Here is a 20,934-nt window from a genome sequence, read left to right as displayed (position 1 = left end):
CTCAAGGGTGTCACGGTCCAGTAAGTTGTTCCCATAATTCAAATAGGCTTCTGAGCAACAGTGGGATAAGTGGCTCCCCCAACTCCTGAGCACCCTTCCTCAATGAACAGACTTAATCGAGGCACCCCGTCTACAAACTGAGGACCCAGTCCTGGCCCATGCACCCAGCCCCCCGACAAGGCAGCCCGGAACAGCTCCTCGGGCCTGGCCCCTTCGCAGTGAGAGGCGGTGCACACACATGCTCCACCCTTGAGATCTACTTCTGCGTAGGGCTGCGGACGCATATGGAGAATAGTATTAATACTTTAAGAATCCCCATGTTAACTATATAGTTTCCACATTTCGAAGTGAGTTCCAACGGCACGCTCTCTTCACTCCCCTGCAACATCTGTGTTGCAGAGCCAGGAAGGATCCTGTGACGAAGAGAAGTAGTTGGCACAAACGAGCCTTCAGAAGGAACAGTTGAGCAGGACGGACTCGCGGTCCCTGCGGACCAGCCCCGCTCCCATAGTGACAACCTGGTGTGCCTCTCACAGCGCGGACAGCATGGTGAGAGGGCGGCACCAGGTCCCGGCACTCTCAGGGGTTTGCTCCAGGGCAAGTACTACCATCAGATTCTTTACACTGTCTTCTCCTCGTTTTTTTTCCTGCCTTAGTTCCTAGGTCTTATGAAGGTTCATGGGACTTTTACTTAAAATTAAAAGCTGTTGTTCCTGACTTTTCCACTTTGAAAAAAAAATATAAGAGACCAGTGGGTGCCGGGATCGGGAGTGGGAGGAGCAGATGAATAGGAGGAGCACGGAGGATTTTTAGGGTAATGAGGACCAGATCTATGGACAGCACAACACCAAAAGTGGGCTGTGATGTCCGACTTGGAGCGATGGTAATGTGTCTACATAGGGTCATCCGTGATAACAAACACACCACTTCGGTAGGGGATGTTGGTGATGCGGGCAGCTGTGCATGTGTCAGAATAGGGGTACGTGCAAAATTGCCATAGCTTTCCCCCAATTTTGTTGTGAACCTAGAACTGCTCTAAAAAATTCTTAATAAAAAAATCATCAGAGATGCAAATTAAAGCCACAATGGGATACCACCTCACACTGTTGAGAATGGCCATCATAAACAAATCAACAAACAACAAGTGCTCGAGAGGTTGTGGAAAAAAGGGGACCCTAGTGCACTGTTGGTGGGATTGCAGACTGGTACAACCATTATGGAAAACAGTATGGAATTTTCTAAGAAAATATAAAATGGAACTTCCATTTGACTCGGCAATTCTACTGCTAGGATTATATGCTAAGAACCCTGAAGCACCAATCCAAAAGAACCTATGTACCCTAATTTCATAGCAGCGCAATTTATAATAGCCAAGTGTTGGAAGCAACCTAGGTGCCCATCAGTAAATGAATGGATCAAAAAAACTATGGTACATTTACACAGTGGAATACTACATAGCAGAAAGAAAGAAGGAGCTCCTACCCTTTGGGACAGCATGAATGGAACTGGAGAGCATTATGCTAAGTGAGCCAGGCAGTGAGGGACAAATACCATATGATCTCACCTTCAACTGGAACATAATCAACAAAAGAGAAAAGCAAGCAAAATATAACCAGAGACACTGAAATTAAGAACAATCTGACAGTAACCAGAGGGGAGGGGGGAGAAGATAATGGGGGGAAGGGTTTTCAGGAACAACTATAAAGGACACATGGACAAAACCAAGGGGGAGGATGGAAGCAAGGGAAGGAAGTGGGTTTGGCTGGGGTTGGGGGGAGTGGTGGGGGGGGGCAATACAGACAACTGTAATTGATACACAATAAAATAATTTTAAAACAAATAAATAAATAAATACTAAAATGCCCCCAAAATCAACATTCAAAATGATAATCAGTGTCATTAGTTATATACGTTCTGGTAAAGTGACAGTGAAGTGTTATTCCCCAACACACTGACTTTTAAAATTTTAACAGTCAAGGTGCTCATTTTGAGTGGGTAGGAGTGTCTATGGGCACATTCTTCTGGACAATAGTTTGGCAAGATATGGAATGAGCCTTTTGAAGAGCTCATGACATTATGTACATAAAACATTTCCGAAAGATTGTATAGTAAAATGTTAACTACTTTAAAAAAAATCAACATTAGGTCCATTCAAAAATCCATGCCAAAGAAAGAAAGCTTTTTACCACGGCCCACGAGGCCTTTCAGGAGCAGCACAACCTGAGCATCAGGGAGGAGGGGTGCCAGACAGGGTCACCCCAAAGGCTCCCACAACCCAAGACACCACCCCTGTTGTCCTTATCCATGCCTGGCACCTCTGTGTCATTGGCCCCTTTAGATTAAGGTGTTGAGGCTAAGTTGTCCTTTGGGAAAAACAAGCAAAACTCCAGCTGACCCACACCACTCGGGGACCAGGCCAGGGGGTTGGCCTGCGTGACCCCCTGTGAACCTGGCAGGGGTATGATAAAGGACAATGATAAAGGACAAGTGAGGTAGTGACAATAAACGCTGGTTATGGGAAATGTCCTCAAGAGCCAATACTTCTTATTGTAAAAAACTAATCTGGAGTGAAGTGCTGGATTATTCCATACAAAATCTGTCCGTCTTAATTCTTTTCAAATGGTGGCGAGTTTTTTAAGGATCCAGGATTCAGAGCAGTCCTTCCACTTGCATTCTGTCCCCTGATAAAAGCAGACCCTCTCTCCTCATTCAGCCCAGTTGATCAGCATTTGAAGTGTATTGACTTACTCGTGTGCAATGTGATTACCAGTGTGTGATTACGCTGGAGTTTCCAAAGGCAAGGAACTCTGCTGATGCAAATAATCCCTTCCTAATATTTCCTTCCTGGCTGGGCACCTCTGTGCATTGAAAACACATTTTCAGTGCAAACCTATAAGGGATTTCTTAGTTCTTATCGCATTAATCTTGTGGTCTTAACTTTTCTACTGGAAAGCCAGTTTCTTCTAGAAGTCCTTTTCTGAAAGCATTCTGGGAACAGCCCGAGATACCTCATCAATGAGAGGGCCCCAAGCAGACGTGGGAGGAAGGAACGAGGAATGACAATCGTCAACATTTGTTCCCTAATAACAAGCAGCTTGACCCTCCTGAACAGAACATTTGAATCAACTAGTCACTCCCGAAGCTGATGGGAATCATTTTGTCAGAAACAGAAGTCCCTCATTATAATGTGGTTTTTGTGAGCAGTTATTTCCAGTGGGGGAGTGTGTGGAGGCTGGGAACAGGGAAATGTCAAAATACGGCCATCAACCCTAATACTGCAAAGCCTACAAAACTCTACAGCTCCGAGGTGGAGGCAGTCCCAATTCCCAGCACACTGCAGAGGCCTTTGGCAGCATCCGCCACATCACCTCCGTGCTGCTCCTGAGCACGTGGATGAGTTACTTCTGGCCTCTGAGTATCGCCTCTCTTCCATAAAAAGAAAAGGCTGAACTAGGGAACCTCTACAGTCCAGCGCTATCTATCCTGGTCTCATATCCGGGCCATGGAATGACCTTGACTCTCCCTTCGTGGCCATACTGCATCTTGGTGCCTTCATTCTTTGTGATGTCACTCTTCCCAATGCTCCTCAAGGAAGTGTACTGTGATTTTTTAAAACACCAAGTCCAAAATGCCAAGACGCACCTCTTCAGGTGCATGGTAAGGGGGGGCTCATGGAGAACAGCTGGGAAAGGCCCATTGTCTGCTGAAGGGACCTTCCAAATGCCCTGAATACAGAATGGGGTGTGACTTTGCCCCTCAGGGTACAACTGGCAATGTCTGGAGACATTTTTATCACAGCTTGGGTGGGAAGGGAGTGGAATACGCTCTTATCATCGAGTGGGTAGAAGCCAGAGATGCTACTAAACATCCTACAAGGCACAGGACTGCCACCACCAACAAAGAATTATCCAGCCCCAAATGTCAATTAATTGCACCAAGGTTGAGAACACGTGACTGAGACCACAGAAGCAGTGGACTGGCGCAGCCAGCTCCCACCAGCCCCTCAAAGTCCACCGTGTGCATTTCTTTCCCATTCCACATCCACACGGTCACCTGGCACCTGAAATTAGCCTTCTTGAGAGTATGGGTCTGTCCGAAAAGTATCCATCCACGTAATGTGGAAAAACAGAGACATTTATTGAAGAAGATACAAGAAACATTGTACATAGGACAATGATGCCTCAGTCCCCTCCAAAGTCTGAAATCTCTTCCCTTTCAAAGGTGATTTTAGTTTGGGGAAAAGCCAGAAGTCACAGGGCACCAAATCTGGGCTGAGAGGAGGGCTGAGTCATCTGGGTGATTTGATGTTTCACAAAAAAACTCTCCATGAGCTGTGATGCGTGATTGGGCGTGTTGTCGTGATGAAGCTGCCAATCACCAGTTGCCTGTAGCTGCCGCCTTCTGAGTCATTCAAATAGTTTCAGCAGAGGAATGTTCAAGCTGGACGCAAAATTTGATGCAGATTTGTTGTTCTACTCACTCAGTCATTTTGCATGGGACGGCCACACAGTACACATGCTCACTCAGCAGCATCCACTGCCCCCACTGACTGGTGCAGTGAAGTCGTCATTGTTCGCACATGCACATTCCAGTCCACGCTCCTTGGCTGCCAGGTTACGTCAATGTGGCACAAACCATTCTCGTCACATTAACAGTGGCTGGCCCTTTTCTGAACAGAGCTGGTACCTACTCCACAGACATCAGTGCACCCTACAGATGAAGGCAATGCTGTTTCTGAGAGCCAGTCACTAGACGTTTACCAACACGCCACTACTCAGAACCAACACCTGAAAAAAACTGATTCAAAGCTCTGAAGCGCTTTCATCAAGAGACTGGGCTTTAGGGAAACTAGAGATGATTTTCCCCGTGGGCAAGGAGTCCAACCTCACAGCATCACCATGGCAACAATGGCTAAGAGGAAAGGAACAGCGGGAGGGACACTGTGGGCAGGTCTCCCCCATTTGAAGACCCTCATGTCTTACTGCTCTGTTTGCTTACTCACACATACCCTGCTTTCTTTCAAAGAGCATCTGAGGGGACAATTTAGGAAACAAGGAACAGGCTTGTTTATTAAACTCCTCAGGGGAAAAGCGTAAGGGAATCATAAATCACTCAATACATTTAATTTTGAAAACCAGACATACAAAAGTAAAAATCAACATGCAACAGGTACCAGGCCTGAAGAGCAAGTCCGTCAGTCCTTCTGCACTGGGCCCGGCCGACTGGGAGACGCATTTCCTGACAGCGATGAAGTCGGCAGCGCTGGGCTCTGCTGGCTCCCCCGTGAGAAACCGCAGGGCCAGCGCCTGCCTTCCTGGGCTTTGCCCAGACGACGGATGCCCTACAGACACTCGAGCCACAGGGAAACCCTTCCCCAAGTTTGCTCTTGGCCGCTGTCTCGATATTTGCCTCCGGTTGCTATAACAAAATGTGGTGTTGGATTCTTCTGGAAACAAATAGGAAATAGTTCTGGAGGGAGGTTCAAGACCCTATGCACATTTAGGCCTGGTTATAACCACTCCTAGTAAAATAAAGCATTGACTCATTAAAACCAAAACAACCCCCCCTTTTTAATCTCCATTCAGCAACTCTTGGTTTGTTCCAGAAGCGACCAGCTAGAAAGCTATTTGTTCCTGTCGACAAGATCACCAGCAAAGGGAGTTAACAGGGTGGAGCACTGACCAGTTGGAGTCCTGGACGCCTTGCGCCAAGACACACTCTTCTCTCAGTGTTTGATTTCTGGGGCTGGAAGTGCTAGCCCATGGCAGAATGTTCCACTTGCTAGAGCCGATGATTGGCTCCAGCCCACTGGAGAGAACACCAGGGCTGCAACCATTCCTACTCCGGCTCGAGGGTCTGGAAAGTCTTACCCGGGCACGCAGGCCTCCGACGCATCTCGGACCCAGATGTGCTGGCATGGCTCCTTGTTGTTGTCTGTCTTTCTCTAAGGCCCCGTATCTGAAAATGTGTTCCCCGCGCTCCGCCTTTCACCTAAGTCCAAATGAATCTCTCAGTTCACATCCACTGACTTGTCTTCTAGGGGCCGCCTTGAATGTGGACAAAAGCAGCTGCCACTGCTACAGAGTGACTTGAGGGCATGTGAGAGCCCCCTCCTCTACCCTGTGTGGATGGCCAGGGTGAGTGGTGTCCGCAGCCTGGAAGGCTACCGTCACACACAAAAGCTACAAAGAGAGATGTTGAGAAAGAAGCCCACTGGTCCTTCCAGTGGACATCCGCTCCACCCCACCCTTCCCATCCTATCCCCTAATGTGCCCCCCACACTTCCTCCTCTCCAGTCGAACTCGGAACTCACTACCTCTTGCATCGGCCATAGACACTTCAAAAGTCAGGATAAAGACACATTACCACGTACAGCGATTGTTACCTCTCAGGACTCCTCTCAAGAGAGAACCCACTTGTTTGGAGGAAATATTTAGGCAAGCCACTTGGGGAGGAGAGGCAAGGTCTCCAGGGGTGTTCAAATAGCAAACAGTGGGCACTGAAGTACTATTCCTACAATAAGGAAAGGAACGGAGGAAAAAGCAATGGGCGAGAGGAGGCTGGGCCCGCGTGGGAGGAGACTAAAGAGGTGGTAACTATAAGACTCACTACTTCTCCAGGGCTGACCTCTACCTGGCACTCTTTCAATCTCTCCATACGTAACAGCTCATTTAACTCCTAAAACCACCCTATGAAGCCGTTAATAATACCATACCCATTTCACAGATGTGCCAACAAAGGCCCAGAGTGGTTCAGTAACTTGTTCAAGGTCACTCGGCGAGTGAAGGGCAGAGCTATGGCTCTCCCCAGTGATGAGTGGGGGAGCCTCTGGTCATAGCTGAGGAGGGACAGCAAAGCGGAAGGCTGCCAGGCTTTCGTCAAACGGAAGGCGCCAGTGCAAGACACACCATTATTTTATGTGTTGCTACAACAGTGCTGCCAGTTATACGGGGTGGGCACAAGTAGGTTTACAGCTGCGCGTAAGCAAAACAGCTTATTCTTGTAATATCATTTATTAATTATTGCATCTTTTTCTGTACAAACAACTGTGAACCCACGTTTGCCCACCTCTGCCCGCTATGACACAACATCCCAGTGAGACAGCTTCTGGTGCACAGATAGCCAGCGTCCCGCCACCAAAAAAGGTGCATCCTGGGAAGGACGAAATGCAGAACCGAAGGGGAGCTGTGAGCCCGGTCGCTGTGCAGCGTACAGTGAAGGCTTCTCCCTCCTCTCCCCCTTGAAAGCCCCAGTGGAGTCTCCATCTCTCACTAATGCCTTTAGGGGTGTAGGTTCTCAGGGAGGTGGCGGCCGGGAGAACTTCCACAAGTGCCATCAGTGTGCGTGCATGTGCGTGCCCGTGTCTGCCTGTGTGGTGCAGGCGTGGGGGAACAGACACAGGGGAAAAACAAACAGCCTTGTTATTTTCTGTCATTGACCTAGTCTTTCTCCTGAGCCCTTCACCTTACTATGATTTAATTTACTATAGAGACAGTAAATTAAATGTCACCCAATCCGATCATTTAAACTGTCTCGCAGGTACTTCAAGCTTCTTTTCCTCGCCCACGTTCCCATTCCTCTCCGAGATGGCCCCTGGGGGAAGTTCACTTTACCTGGTGCTGGCATGAAGGGGAGGCAGGTCCTTTGTCCCCACGATTCCTGTGGCAGGTCCTTGTGCCCGCCTCCAGGTCCTGGGTCCTCCCCAGAAGGCCTCAGTGCTGAGTCCGGCCAATCAAGGTCCATTCTGGGCTCCCTTCGCTTGGCCAGGCCCTGCTGTCTGAGCCCCACTCAGGCCCTCCCAGGATTCACAGACCCCCCGAGGTCTGGCTGTGTATCCCATTGGGTCCCTGTCCTGGGGGGTTCCCCCGGTAAGTTCATCAGCCGGGTTCACTCACAGCAGTCTTGCCCAGTGAACCTGGCTGTGACTACCGAATCCTTCCACCACAGCGTCCTGCCAGCCACTGCACCGAAGTCGGCCCACGCAGTAAGCTACCTGATGCCGTCCTGGGCCTGCCAGCGGTTCCCTAAGAGGCACACCTGTTGACGTCCCCTGTGCCCAGGAGACAGTAATCACCTAAAGGAGAACGCTTACATTAGAGACAGCAGCATTAGAACTAATTGGGTTAGTAAAGAGCAACACCACCTACGGAACACGTTAGCATGCGTTCTAGTCCCGGTTCCAGTAAATGCAGGTGCACCTCGTTTCATTGCACTTCACATTATTGTGCTTCAGAGTTGTTGCAGGGTGTTTGTGTTTTTTTTTTTTTTGCCGGGGGGGGGAGCTGTTTTGTTTTTTACAAATTGCAGACAAGACCCTCCACCAGCAAACAGATTACCATTCACTTCACTGTGATGGTAGGGAGCTGAACCCGCAATATCTCTGAGATCCGCCTGTGTTCAAACCGTCGTCCTCCACTGGCATGAGCCTGTGCTGTTCGCCGGCTAATCTTCTCTCTGACCCCCTCCAGATATCTGACCACGCAAAGGCAGCCTTGTGTATGTGTGTGTTCCAGTTCATCCCAACTCTTGTGTCGTCGTGGCTAGAGACGCAAATAGGGTGAAAGCTGAAATCTCACCCACTCTTAGAAGTCTGGGAGGAGCCCATCAAGTTCCTAAGACAGAGCCCTGGGGAGCACGCTCTGTAGACTAGAGCCGCGGAGCCTGCGGAAGACTGTCAACCCCAGCTGGAGGGGCCAGCGGATCCTTCCGCAGATTCCCACTCCTCGTCCTCTTCCCGTAACATCTATCATCTGTCTGCATCAATGGACTCTCCTGTTCAGCAAGCAGACTGCTTGAGTTCCACATTTCCTTTAGAGAAAAAAAAAAAACTCTCAGAAGGCCAAATCTCGGGGGCGGGGGGGGGGGGGGCGGCAAATCTCGGGGGCGGGAGGGGGGGGGGGGGCAAATGCACGTGAAAGTGAACTTTGGAAGAGAGGCCAGAATGGGGAGCCCTCTCAGGCCCAGGAAAGAGGGGTGCCAGGCCCTGCCCTTTGGGACCCCGCAGGATGAAGTGTGTGTGGCCGTAGCGATGCTGCGCCCACCTGAAGCCTGCATCTCCTTTCCAGACCATGCCCTGGGTGCCAGAGACCATGCCTGAGTGCGCCCAAGCCCAAGTCCAGGGCCTTTCCCAGGCTGGTTCTCTCAAGAGCAGGCCACGCCTCCTGAGTTCACACCCACGAGTCCAAAAAGTGGCCACAGGGTGGCTGTTTGCAGGGATGGAGCTTGGACGGGCAGGTTGGATGTCCACGCATGTGGGTGCACTGCCTCCCGCGGCCCCGCCGTGTGGGACTGCCAGGGAAGGAAGGGAGAGGTGGGGACAGGCAGGGGGCCTGGGCTCCCGTCCAGACGCCCCCAGAACCACCTGCCTGGAGTAGGTGGAGTCCGCGTGGAGCCCCAGGAGTCCAACATTTCCGATTCAAACCTGCCTTCCTCGCAGGTTTGTTTCTCGAGACCGGAGAGTGAAATATATTTTATTTAACAGTTTGTCAGCTTGATTTATAACTTTAAAACTTTTAGACATGGTATATGAGCCTCCATTTTTTACACTTTCCAGGGCCCCACCAAGGTCAGGGGACAGACTGGGGAAGGGAAAATGGTTTTTAAGGCAAAGATGGGGGTTTTCTCAGGATCAAAAAGGATCAAATTGTTTCCTTGCTGTGTGGGGCTTAAAACAGTGTCTGGCCCATATAAGTATTCGAATATTCGTCCAATGAGGGAGGGAGGGAGAAGGGAGGAGGAGGAGGGAGTGAGAGGAAAGAGAAGGGAGGGACCTGTGTTAACCCTTTCAGGCTTCCAGGAGTCTGCGATGTGGCCTCAGAAAGGCCAGTCACATCCTGTCTCTGCCATCCCCCACCTGTGTGTCCTTGGGCAAGTTATTCAAGTCCCCTAACCCTCAGTTTTCCCATCTAGGAAATGGGGAGGCCTTGATGACCCTACAGTGAGCACAAATACAAATCAGTAGCAACTACTTTTATTATTGACACAGTCATCACTCTTTTCATTCTACACTCCCCCCCCCCTCCGCCTTAATCCCCTTTAACTAACAAGTCATGCCCTGAGGACCAATTTGTTTCCAACAGTCTCAGGAAGATTATTGCCACTGATGTGCCCGATGCAGAGAAATACTTCACGACCCCATTTCAGCACCACCACGCCCCCAGCATCTTCAAATGCCACCGCCAGTGGGTCTGGTGCCCCACCCACACCCCCAGGCACGCGTCGTTTCCACACTCAGCAGCCTGACCTCCCGTTGCCAGCATTCCTCCACGTACAGGCGCCCTCAGTCCTCCAGGGCCCACGTGACCACCAGAGCAGCAGGACAGAAGCGCTGGCAAATCGATGCCCAGCCTCCAACTGATGTCAGACGGCAGACGGTGTGAACACCCCTGTGCTCTCACTCCTGGAGAGCTCGCACCCCATACTGAGCCCCAGCACGGTCACATTCCAGTTACCCTCAGTGACACCTCGCCCAATAATGAACCCCTGGTTGTACTCACGTCTGCTTGAGGGTGGCAGCGTGCATCAGCGTGGCCAGTGACTGCTCCTTCTAACTGCTCAGGGCTCATGCCTTAGTGTTCGATAAATATTTTGAAAACCACCCTTCCCACTTAACCAGTAAGTTGCTCCCACAAGTGCTTCTTGAGAAACATCATTATGCTATAAAATGAGATGCAACTGCAACTGCACCTAATAACCTAATATGTATGTATTATTGCTCCCTCCTTCTCCCTGCAATGTATAGCGTTAACATTCAACAGGTAAGTGGAGAATAGACAATAAATGATCCTTAGATGCTTCCGCCACATGCAAAAGCCAGCAAACACCTGCGAGTTTTCCACTTTTGTTGGAAAAGTTCCCAAATTTTTCAGTGAGGCGCCATGACCCCACACAGTGTATCAAACAGGGTGTCTGCCCTCAAGTACTTTTGTACTTGGCAGTGACCTCGGGGGTTGACAAATATGCGGTTCATGTTTTACTTACTACCTCACAGTCCTTCATGTTGTGAAACTATAACAAATGTATCAACATCCCAATATGAATATAATGTATCCAAAAAGGATGGCCTAGATCTAAGTGCGTGAACGCCAACCCAAACGGTGGCTAAACTGGGCAGCTGTGTGCAATTAGGTCCAATTAACACGTTTGAAACACCGCACTACTGGAAACCTCTTTGAAGTGTGCTGCTCCGTGAAGAGGAGTTTCTTGAGAGGGGTTCCTGACGGGAAGCAGTCAAAATCCACCGCTGAACGACTCAACTTCCTATTTTGACTTAAGTGTCAAGTGGAGTTCACAGCTTTACTTCGTTTCCCCCAGTTACGTGTATAAATGTTTCGAGCGCGTAATGAAATGTCTGGGAAGGCATCTTCGCTGGAAAGAACTTTTGTGAAGCCGGGAGGAGGTAAGGGGCGGGGCTCCAGGGCCCTCATTCTTGGTCTGTTGAATTGCCAATCTCTGTCAGAAAGGCGCCTGGTAAAACCACCTTATTTATATAAAAGCATTGTCTGCTCTGAAAGGCAAGCGCCCTGAGGGCAAGAACTTCGTCTCATCCATCGGCGTATCCCTAGTACCTAGGCTGGCCCACAACAGGCCACAAGAGGCACTAGTTGGATGAATGAGTGGATGAATGTTTTCTGAATGGATAAGCAAATAAATGCAGGACGAAATAAAGTGAGTGATAGACATATGGAAACAGAAGCGGAAATTCCTAGCCTACATACGTGCGTGTGACACAAAGGGACACCTACACATGCACATACGTGCACACACAGAAAAGAAGAGAGTTGTCTTACTTTTCCTAATTGTTTTGCTGGGACTGCCTATTTGGGACTTAAACCTCAGCTTCATTTTTCATATCTGTCAAAAAGAGGAGGAAATGCAAACTTGGGTGGAATGCAGCCAGCCCGATGCCTGGCAGGCAGTAAGGACTTGATAAATGTTTGAGGACAAATGAATGAGTGAACAGAACGGTGCTTGGTTGCCTGATCCCTGGCCAGAAGAGGCTCCGATGTCTGTGTTTCACTCCCTGTGTCTTTCCTGTCTTGTTCACCGAACTTCCTACATAGCTGTCTCATCCACAGACCCCGGGCCCAGCCACACAGCAGGGTTTTGGGAGAAGAGGCAGGGCAGAGTCCTCCCTCCTGCTGGTCCCTGCTCATCCCTGGGGCAGAAGAGTCTGTGGCTTTGCTGCAGATGAGGCTGGTAGGAGATGCTCTCCAGTTCTTGGGGTGTGGGCTGGGGCCAGGGGTTCTAAGACCGGGGTGGGGGGAGGGGGGATCCATGAAAATGCAGATTCCTGGCCCCTCAACCCCAGAGGCTCTGACCCAGTGGGTGTGGGGTGTGACCCAGGAATCTGCAGAGTAACTACCACACTGGCCAGGGGATCCAGATGATGGACTGGTAGGGACACTGGGCTGGAAGGAAGGCATTCTAAGGGAGGAGAAACCATTTCACTCCAGAATGCCTCCAGGAAAGTGACTTCCACCCTGGGCGGGTCAGGACACGTCTTTGGGGAAATTCTCAAACGTTCTCTAAACAGGACCCCCACATACTTTAATTTGAAAGAGAAAGGTATAGCACATTGTCTTTCTTTTCTGTGGTGGTAGGACACACACACACACACACACACACACTCCAGAAACCAAAGTGGGTCCACTCCAGAACACCAGAGAAAGAGCCCCAGAGCAACGCTTGGGGAAGACCCCTGTTCCTTCAGGGCAAATCTGAGTTTTGGATGCAGTGGGCAACTGAAAGAAGGACAACTAGGAAACCGCAGTTGGAAATGTTGATGCTAAAGAAAAGCACAGAAGAGGAGCCGAGCTCTGACGCCTGGGAGCAGATGGGATCTGAATTGCCCAGGTGAGGGCTGGGCACAGAAGGGGGAGGGGCCAAAACAGAGCTGGACTCCCTTGAAGTCCTGGAATAGCCTGGTCTTGCAGCTGGAGAATTCAGAGATGGCAACGCATCAGTCCACACAGCAGCTGCTTTCAGACTCAGTGGTGTGTACTCCTTGAAGGAAACCTGGAAACCTGGAAAATCCAAGACAACGGTCTGTTAGCATAAAGGATCTCGATGATTTAAATCCTCTATGCACCACGCCTGCGTGAAAGGCTTCCTCTGTAAACAAAGGAGCAAGGCCACACCACGTTGTATGAAGACCTTGTTTAAAAGGGCATTATTTTCCACTGGGCAAGTGGCTTCTTCACAATTTCACGTGTGCACACACGGGTGCATAAACCCTGCCTATCTTTGTCCTTGTAAGACAGCTCTTATGGCAGGTTCTTGAGCACTAATGGACTTGGCCTTTCCTGGGAAGCTAAAACAACAGGCTAGACCAAGGCTTCTGCAGAACCGACTAGTCAGACTTCCTTCCGTCTCCTCTGGACGTCACCATCTCTTCCCTTCCCACCGTCTCTTCCCTTCCCACCATCTTCCCCCACCCCTGCAGCAAGCAGTCTATTTCTTCTCAAACTCCCTCAGTAAATGAAGGTGCTTATTCTTTGTTTGTCAGCCATCACGTGTTTTTAAATTAAATGGTAATTGTATGTAAGCATTTTGTGTCAGTATGGAACCTAAGCGATTCCTATCTCTTTCCATCGACTCTTGACTGGCGGTGTCAGGACAGAGGCCTCTGGCTGCATGGTGGATGTGGGGGAGCCCCCACGAATGTTAGGAGGACTGGGAGAGGAGATGGCTTCGCATTCAGAACAAGGTGGCTTGGGCCATGGGAGCAAACGCCACCAGCATCTCAAAGGGAAAGATAAGGCATCCTTGCTACTCCACGGCATCTCCATCACACGGAGCCTGCCACGTGGGCCAGAAAGAGAGCTCGCAGCACCTTGCACCTGCAAGCACAGGTTTGGTTTGGTGGTGACACACGTCACATCCACCACATCGTGTCCCCCAGATGTGGCCGCCCAATTACAGGGGGGCCAGGAACTGAAGTCCTACCCTGTGCCTGGAAGTCAAAGAGCCAGAGAGATTTGGGGACCAGCACTAGGGACCACTGTCGGGGAGGACACACTAAACGAGCCCACCCGCCACCCCACCTGGGCCCTCGCCCTGGCTCTGCAGCGCTGACCACTGCCCGTAAAATCCTGCAAAGCAGAGGGGAAGTCCCCAGACAGTTAGAGAAATAATCATGCACGTCTCTAAGGCTGAGGTTGCAGCAGCAGGTAGGTGTAGCCTTGTAAATTTTTTTTTAAAAAAAGAGTTTTGTTTTAATGATATCCATTTGTCCCGAGACAGGCATTCTCATATAGGAATTTTAGTAACAGTGTTGGCTGGGTCTTTCTGAAACTTTATTTGTTACATGTAGAAAGAACATTTAAAACATTCATTACCCTTTGACTCTAATTCAATACCTAGAAATTAAAGCTAATGAAATAAACAGAAATGCAGGTAGAGATTTATGTGAAAGGATATTTTCTATAGCATTATAATTAATGCTCTAAACTGTAGGGAACAGAACTGGCCAACGAAAGGGGATTGGTCAAACAAATTCTGCTACATCTGTGACCAGCTGGGTGTTTCTAGGGAGGACAGTGCTTGGTCTGGCCAATCCCAGGCCACACTGCAGCTGAGCAGGGCTGAGTGACCGGTATAGGTCTGACTTAGTCAAAGCTTTGTGCTCTATCCTTGAGAATGAAAGAGGACCTAGAAGCTAGTATTAGACATTTTCAAACAAGCAAGAAACTTTTTTCAACTCGGTGGGCTACCGACAATGAGATCCCATCACACGCCCACCAGGACGGATACAGTCCGAGACCCACAGCGTCCAGCATTTTTGACCATGGAGAGCGACTGGAGCTCTCACACATTGCCAGTGGAAGTGTGACATGGGGCAACCCCTGTGCAAATCTGATCAGCCACTTTTAATGCAATTCTACTGCTAGGCAAGTATTTAAAAGAAGTGAACGCATGCACCCAGGACCAAAGCTCGTGCGAGAACGTTCATGGTGAGCGGTCGTTACAGTTCAGAGGTGTTCAGACTGCCCCCCACCCCCACCCCCACCCCCCGTCTCTGCGATGACCGAAGGCCCGAGGCATGGTTTTCTCCCAGTGGAGTCCAGGAGCTCAAGAGAGCAGAGGAAACTGGCCCCGCCCCTGAAGCCCCGCCCCTGAAGCCCCAGCCAGCCCCGACACGTGGTCCTGTCTACCCGCTTCCCGTGGGTGAGACATGTGGCAAAGCATTGTGGAGCATTTACAACAGGCCGACTCTTCTCATGGGTTTTAACCTTCATGACAATGCAGTGACCTAGTGACAGTCATCATCCCTTCTCAGAAATGAGGAGACAGAGGCTTAGGGGAGTCAAACACTTTTTCCAAGTTCAGAAGGCTAGTGAGGAGCAAGGATTTGAGTGCAGGGAGTCAGACTCCAGGGCCCCCACTCTGAACCAGGAGTGAGAGGACCCTGCCTCCAGCTCCCAGCTCTTGCGCCGACGCCACCACAAAGCTGTGGAGTGAGTCGGGGCATAAATTTTTAAGTTGCTTGAAAAAGTCACTTAACCCATCTGGCTTTCAATTTCTTCTTGTGTGAAATGAGAATTATATTGGATCTTGAAGCTCATTCCAGGTATGAATTGAATGCCAAGATTCTGTGAACTCAGCACAACATTGACCATTAACCTGACAGCATCCGTAAATGGAGATGTGCTGGTCACTGATGGTGAGCCCACAAACTGCCCAGTTTCAGTACGAGCAACCATGGATTCCACGGCCACAACGAGACGGCGAAATCTCATTGTGTAGAATAGATACCAGACTCATTCCCAGTTTTCAAGATTAACTTTTGCTTTTTGGTTGATCCTAAAAGCACTCAGAAGAAGTAATTCGTTCTAAAATTAGATAAATTCTCCTGTTAATGCAAGATTTTGCTTCAATTTTTAACTGCTAATTGCAGTTCCCATGGAAGCAGTGTGAGGCTGCCGGCACAGGGGTCCCCTGCACTCCGGCCCTCCTCCACGGAAAAGAAGCAGAGTGAGGTCAGTGCCCAGGGGAGCTAACTCTGGGCAAAGCCCAGAGTTACTCACTCAGGCAAATCCCATTCAATACAAGCAAGAGGAAGGGCTGAAATCAACTCACAGCTATTATTATTTAAAACAACCTCCTAACATTTTCTGAGGGTTTTTTTTTTAACATGAGCTTCTCTAGCCTCCCCAAGTGGACTTGCAGACTGAGGAAGCCAAGACGACTTCTACTTGTTTGCAACTCTATGATCACTTGGTATTAGGCTGTTTTGTACAACAGGGTGGATGGAGGGATGGATAGATGGATGGACAGACGGATGGACAGATGAACACATACACACTGTACCTCCACCAGAAATGCTCTTTCTATCCCACCCTGCCTTTCTCCTCTTAACTCCATTCACACGTTGATTGTCAGATCAAACTTTGCTTCCTCCTAGAAGCCTTCCCTGAACCCCAGCCAAGGTCAGGCTCCTTCATTTTCTTTCACAGTGCTGGGTCCCTTCCTTCGGAGCGCGGCTCTGTGGGTAGTTACGCACTCATCGGTATGATCGGATAATGTTCATATCAATCTCCTCCTTCTCGGCTGTAAACTCCATGAGAGCAAAAACCATCTGTGGGCTATAAAAAGACAGAATGAACAAATAAACGAATAGATAGGTGAATGTACAAACAGCAGACTGTGAGCTCAGAAGCTGATTATAAAGACATTTCTACTCTAATCCGAGAAGTGCAGTATTTAAGGGAAAAAGGGACCCTCAAGGTCAATGGCACTCAGGATGAAATACTCTTAGAGTTTCAAGGGGCCTCTGGTCAGCCCCCCATCACCATGTGGGAATCTCAGCACAGCAGTGAGATTTGACCTGTAAGCACAGAGTGTACAATTTGTGTAAGATTTTTAGGCATTTAATTCCTTGGCAGATGTCATTTATTCTAGCACCCTGAAACCCTGAGATGTTTGCTTTAGTCCACATCAGTGATGACTTTATCCTGAAGGGCTATTTTGCTCAGGCTTTTTCAATCAACTTACAGGTCTATTTAGCTCAAGGCAGTGCGGGGGTGGGGGGAGTATAAGCCCACATGTAAATTATGTGAGAATAGTATTTCCATCCATTAAATAATTTAAAGTGCACCAAAACATTTAACTATTTAAAGGGATTTTAAAGTAAATTTTTCTATAAAATGAAGAATATGTCAAACTTTAGGTTATTTGATTCCTAATTTGTGTTTTGTGAGCCTATATTTTAATCTGGACTTTTTGAAGATGAGACACACCTACAAAGGTACCTGAGTACTGGATTTTACAATAAAGAGACTTGTCAGGAAAATGACTGAGGGACATGTTATTACAACAAGTTGCAATAGATGGGGATTAAATCAGTCCTCTCTCTGTTACAGAAGCCCTGTGGAGATGACCGTCAGGCTCCTCCCCTTTTCCTGCTTCCTTCTCAGGTTGGTGCAGGTTGGTGTGGAAATTCTGTCCCAGCTCGCAGCCTGACCCTGCCCTCTCACTACACTGGTCTTTGTCTGAGTGTGCCCGTGGGAACAGTATGCACAGCACCTGAAAGATTCATCTCTGAGCACTCTCAGGGAGTTCGTTCAACAGCTACTCCCCTAACCTGCCGGCCACTCCACATACAATAGCAGGAAAACTAACGTGGCAGCCCCCCTAAGTGGCTAGCAGAACCCCGACTCTCCAGGCAGCATGGTGCCCAACCCCAGAAGCTGATTTGTACCATTCTACAAGCCAAGCTCCTTGATCCTCTTCCCCTTTGCCAGCGACTGGGCTGGGCTGGGCTGGGCAAGAGAATCAGTTCAGATCAATGAGAAGCGCAGGGAAGGCTGTGGAGAGGTGCTGGGAAAGACAAAGAAGAGAGGGCTGGAAGGACATCCTTTTCTCTCCATTCCCCTCTTCCTTCTTGTAGGGCTACTGTCACGTGAGAACAGGAAGTTACGACACCCACCTGGCACTGGGAGAGGAGGTATCACCAGCCTGGGCACTCAAGCGGAGTGTAGCGAGCAAAGGTCAGGTCTCCGAGGGCATCGTGGAGCCACTGCGCCCACCCTGGGACCGCACACGACGAGGTGAGTGGGCAAGAAATGTCTGTATGGGTTGAGGCCCATGTTAGTCTGGTTCTAAGCTTCCTTCCACCAAACACATTCTTGATACAAATCATAACACAGCCGATATCTTATCTGAGCATCCTGCCCACAATCCCGGGAAGAGACAGTGTGACTAATGTTCCTTATTTTACAAATAGAGAAGCTAGGATTTAAAAAGAATTAGCCTTGTATTTAGGAAAAAAAAAAAACAAGACTAAAACTCATTCAAGATTCTTTGTCAGATTATGGTCCATGAGCCAAATATACAGCTGGCAACCTAAGAATATTTTTTCTCAGTTTTAAGTGACTGGACAAAAATCAAAGGGACAATAATATTTTGTGGTACATGAAAATTATGTGAAATTGAAATGTTAGAGTTCATAAGTAAAGTTTTATTGGAACCCAGCCAAGCTGATTCATTTGCATATTTCCTAAAATTGCATTAGTGCTACAGCTGCAGAGTTGAAGGTTGTGGTAGACTGTGTGGTCCACAAGCCTGAAATAGTTACCACCTGGCCCTTCACAGAAGGTAAATAAGTGTGCTGACCCCTGAGTTAGTCCTATCTCGCACATCCAAAAAAAAAAATCATGTGCCAATAAAACCAGGTAGTGATTAGAGCACCACATCTTACATGCTAGCATACTGATCTGAGGTTGTGTTGGCTGCCATTTTTTTTTCATCATCTGAATTCAACCTACGAACAGCATCGTTAACCCCAGACTAGCCAGATAAAAGGAGAGAATTGTCTTGACTAGCTACTAATTAATCAGCCTGGCTTAAAGTCTCCCCTCAGTAAACACCTGGACACATCTGTTTGAAATGATGTTTTGATGAAATAGTCCCTGGATCATAAAGGAAATGCTAGCATCCCAGGCGTGTCACGCTGGGGAAGTTCTTCGTCCCTGAGAGCGGCTGCCACACAAAGGTACTGAGTGCGTCCTGCGAAATCTGGTGTGAAGTGCGCAGAAGCCTCCTCTAGCAGGGGTGTCCAACCTTTGGGCGTCTCTGGGTCACACTGGAAGAAGAAGAGTTGTCTTGTGCCACATATTAAATATATTGTGACACATAATCACACAAAAATCTCATCATGTTTTAAGTACATTTACGATTTAGTGTTGGGCTAAATGTGGCCTAAGGGCTGTAGGCTGGACACCCCTGCAAGAGCTTCTGGCCTCCCGTGCCCTGCACACCAAAGTTCTGCAAACCAGGAAAAGCAGATGCCCAGCAAATCTATCATTTTATTTCCTAATTGTCTTTTTGTTTGGGTCTCTGTAACATCATACTATTTAATGAACAATATATTTCGTGAGAAAATATACTTATGATCATTTAAAACAGTGCTAAATACCTATTTTGTGCTAAAAAATATTTGAACTTGAAATTCCATGAATCACAAGGAAGAATATTTTTAAACCATTTAATTGTGAAGAGAGAGTTTTTGAAAAGTATGCATCTTTAGCACATAAATGCGAGCAGTTGGCAGTCTACTAAAATTCATCTGAAAATAAGTTTTTCCTCATTTTTGTAGCTTTGGTTTAAACCACTTCAATAGAACCCCCAAAACATGCCTTGGAAGATACAATGCCAGCTTTATTCCGGCCAACACAGTGGCACCAACATGCTTTTGCCACAGTTTACAAATCTTTGTATTGTTGTAAAGCAGAAGCGACACGCCGATTTGAAAAGATTCCTTTAAGAGTTTCCAATTAAAATGACACTCACCTTGCCACCACCAGACAGAGGCATGGTTTCTCCATGATAGCAGGTTCCCCTTAGGGCTTCAGAAGCACTGGCTCACTGTCCCCTAGAGAACTCTGGCTTTGGCAGGTCTCTGCTCCCTCCACTGCCTGGTTGGTCCCGGGTGATTACCAGGCTCCAGGAGCAGGCAGACATCTCACATGGGGACAGGAAGACCACAGTTTTAGTAAGAAGATCTGCAAAGTCACACGGCAAATAGCGTGGATACAGGAAGCAGGGGGACTTGAGCCCGTTGTTGTAATTCACCAAGCCGTACCAGAAGGGCAGTCCAAAGGACCCTGCCTTGTCCGGTACCCACCTCTTTCACTACACTTTTTTCAGATGATTTGGTCTTTGTCCCAAACTAAACCCATCTAGAGAAGTGCCACTACTGAATATGGAGATGCTGTCTCATGCCTTTGATGTCCCTTGACAATGGCCAACGAAGGACCTTACGAAGGGGCATGCCTAAATCCTATCCGTCGAATGAATGAACCAATCCATCCACACACCATTGTAAAGGGTTCTGAACAACAGCTGCATGTTAGGACATGTGGGTAGTCTCTGGTGAGCACTTTGTTACATATGCATAGGCAAGAGCTCCTGTGTTGGTATAAAAAAACTGACCCTGCATTTGAAGTCATATTCCTACTGTTCCACACTGTAAAGCAGATAGTTTATTACATTCACCTTACTTTTGGCTTTTTCACTTGGATTTCTAAAATGGACTTCCCCATCTTTCACCCACTGTGTTTCAAAGGGCAAAGTCAGCCTACAAACATGCTATTCCCTCCCCCCCATGCTGGGTGTGTTATGCGCCGTCTTCCATTGGCTGGAGGGTTGCTCTGGCCAGGAAAACCCTGGCCTGCCCTGCAGTACTGCTCTGGGAAAACTCACACGGCGGATGCCTTGCGCAACGGCCTATAAGTGCACCTTCTGTAATATCCATTCCTTACGCTTCTAGGGCTGGCTTTCTCTCCGAGAACTCCAAGCACGCCACATATGGCCAGCCAGGCCCTTTCCCACTGTAAATTATGACCCAGGAGTAGGGGAATTGCTTGGAAGGAGGCGTTAACTCTTTCAGGTCACTAGGGTCTCACTTAAAGAACTGCAGGAGGCCAGTAATTT

The sequence above is a fragment of the Sturnira hondurensis genome, unplaced genomic scaffold, assembly GCF_014824575.4.
Source record: "Sturnira hondurensis isolate 20B ecotype Veracruz unplaced genomic scaffold, ASM1482457v3 Scaffold0014384, whole genome shotgun sequence".
Lineage (NCBI taxonomy): Eukaryota > Metazoa > Chordata > Mammalia > Chiroptera > Phyllostomidae > Sturnira > Sturnira hondurensis.
This window is presented reverse-complemented; position numbering follows the sequence as displayed.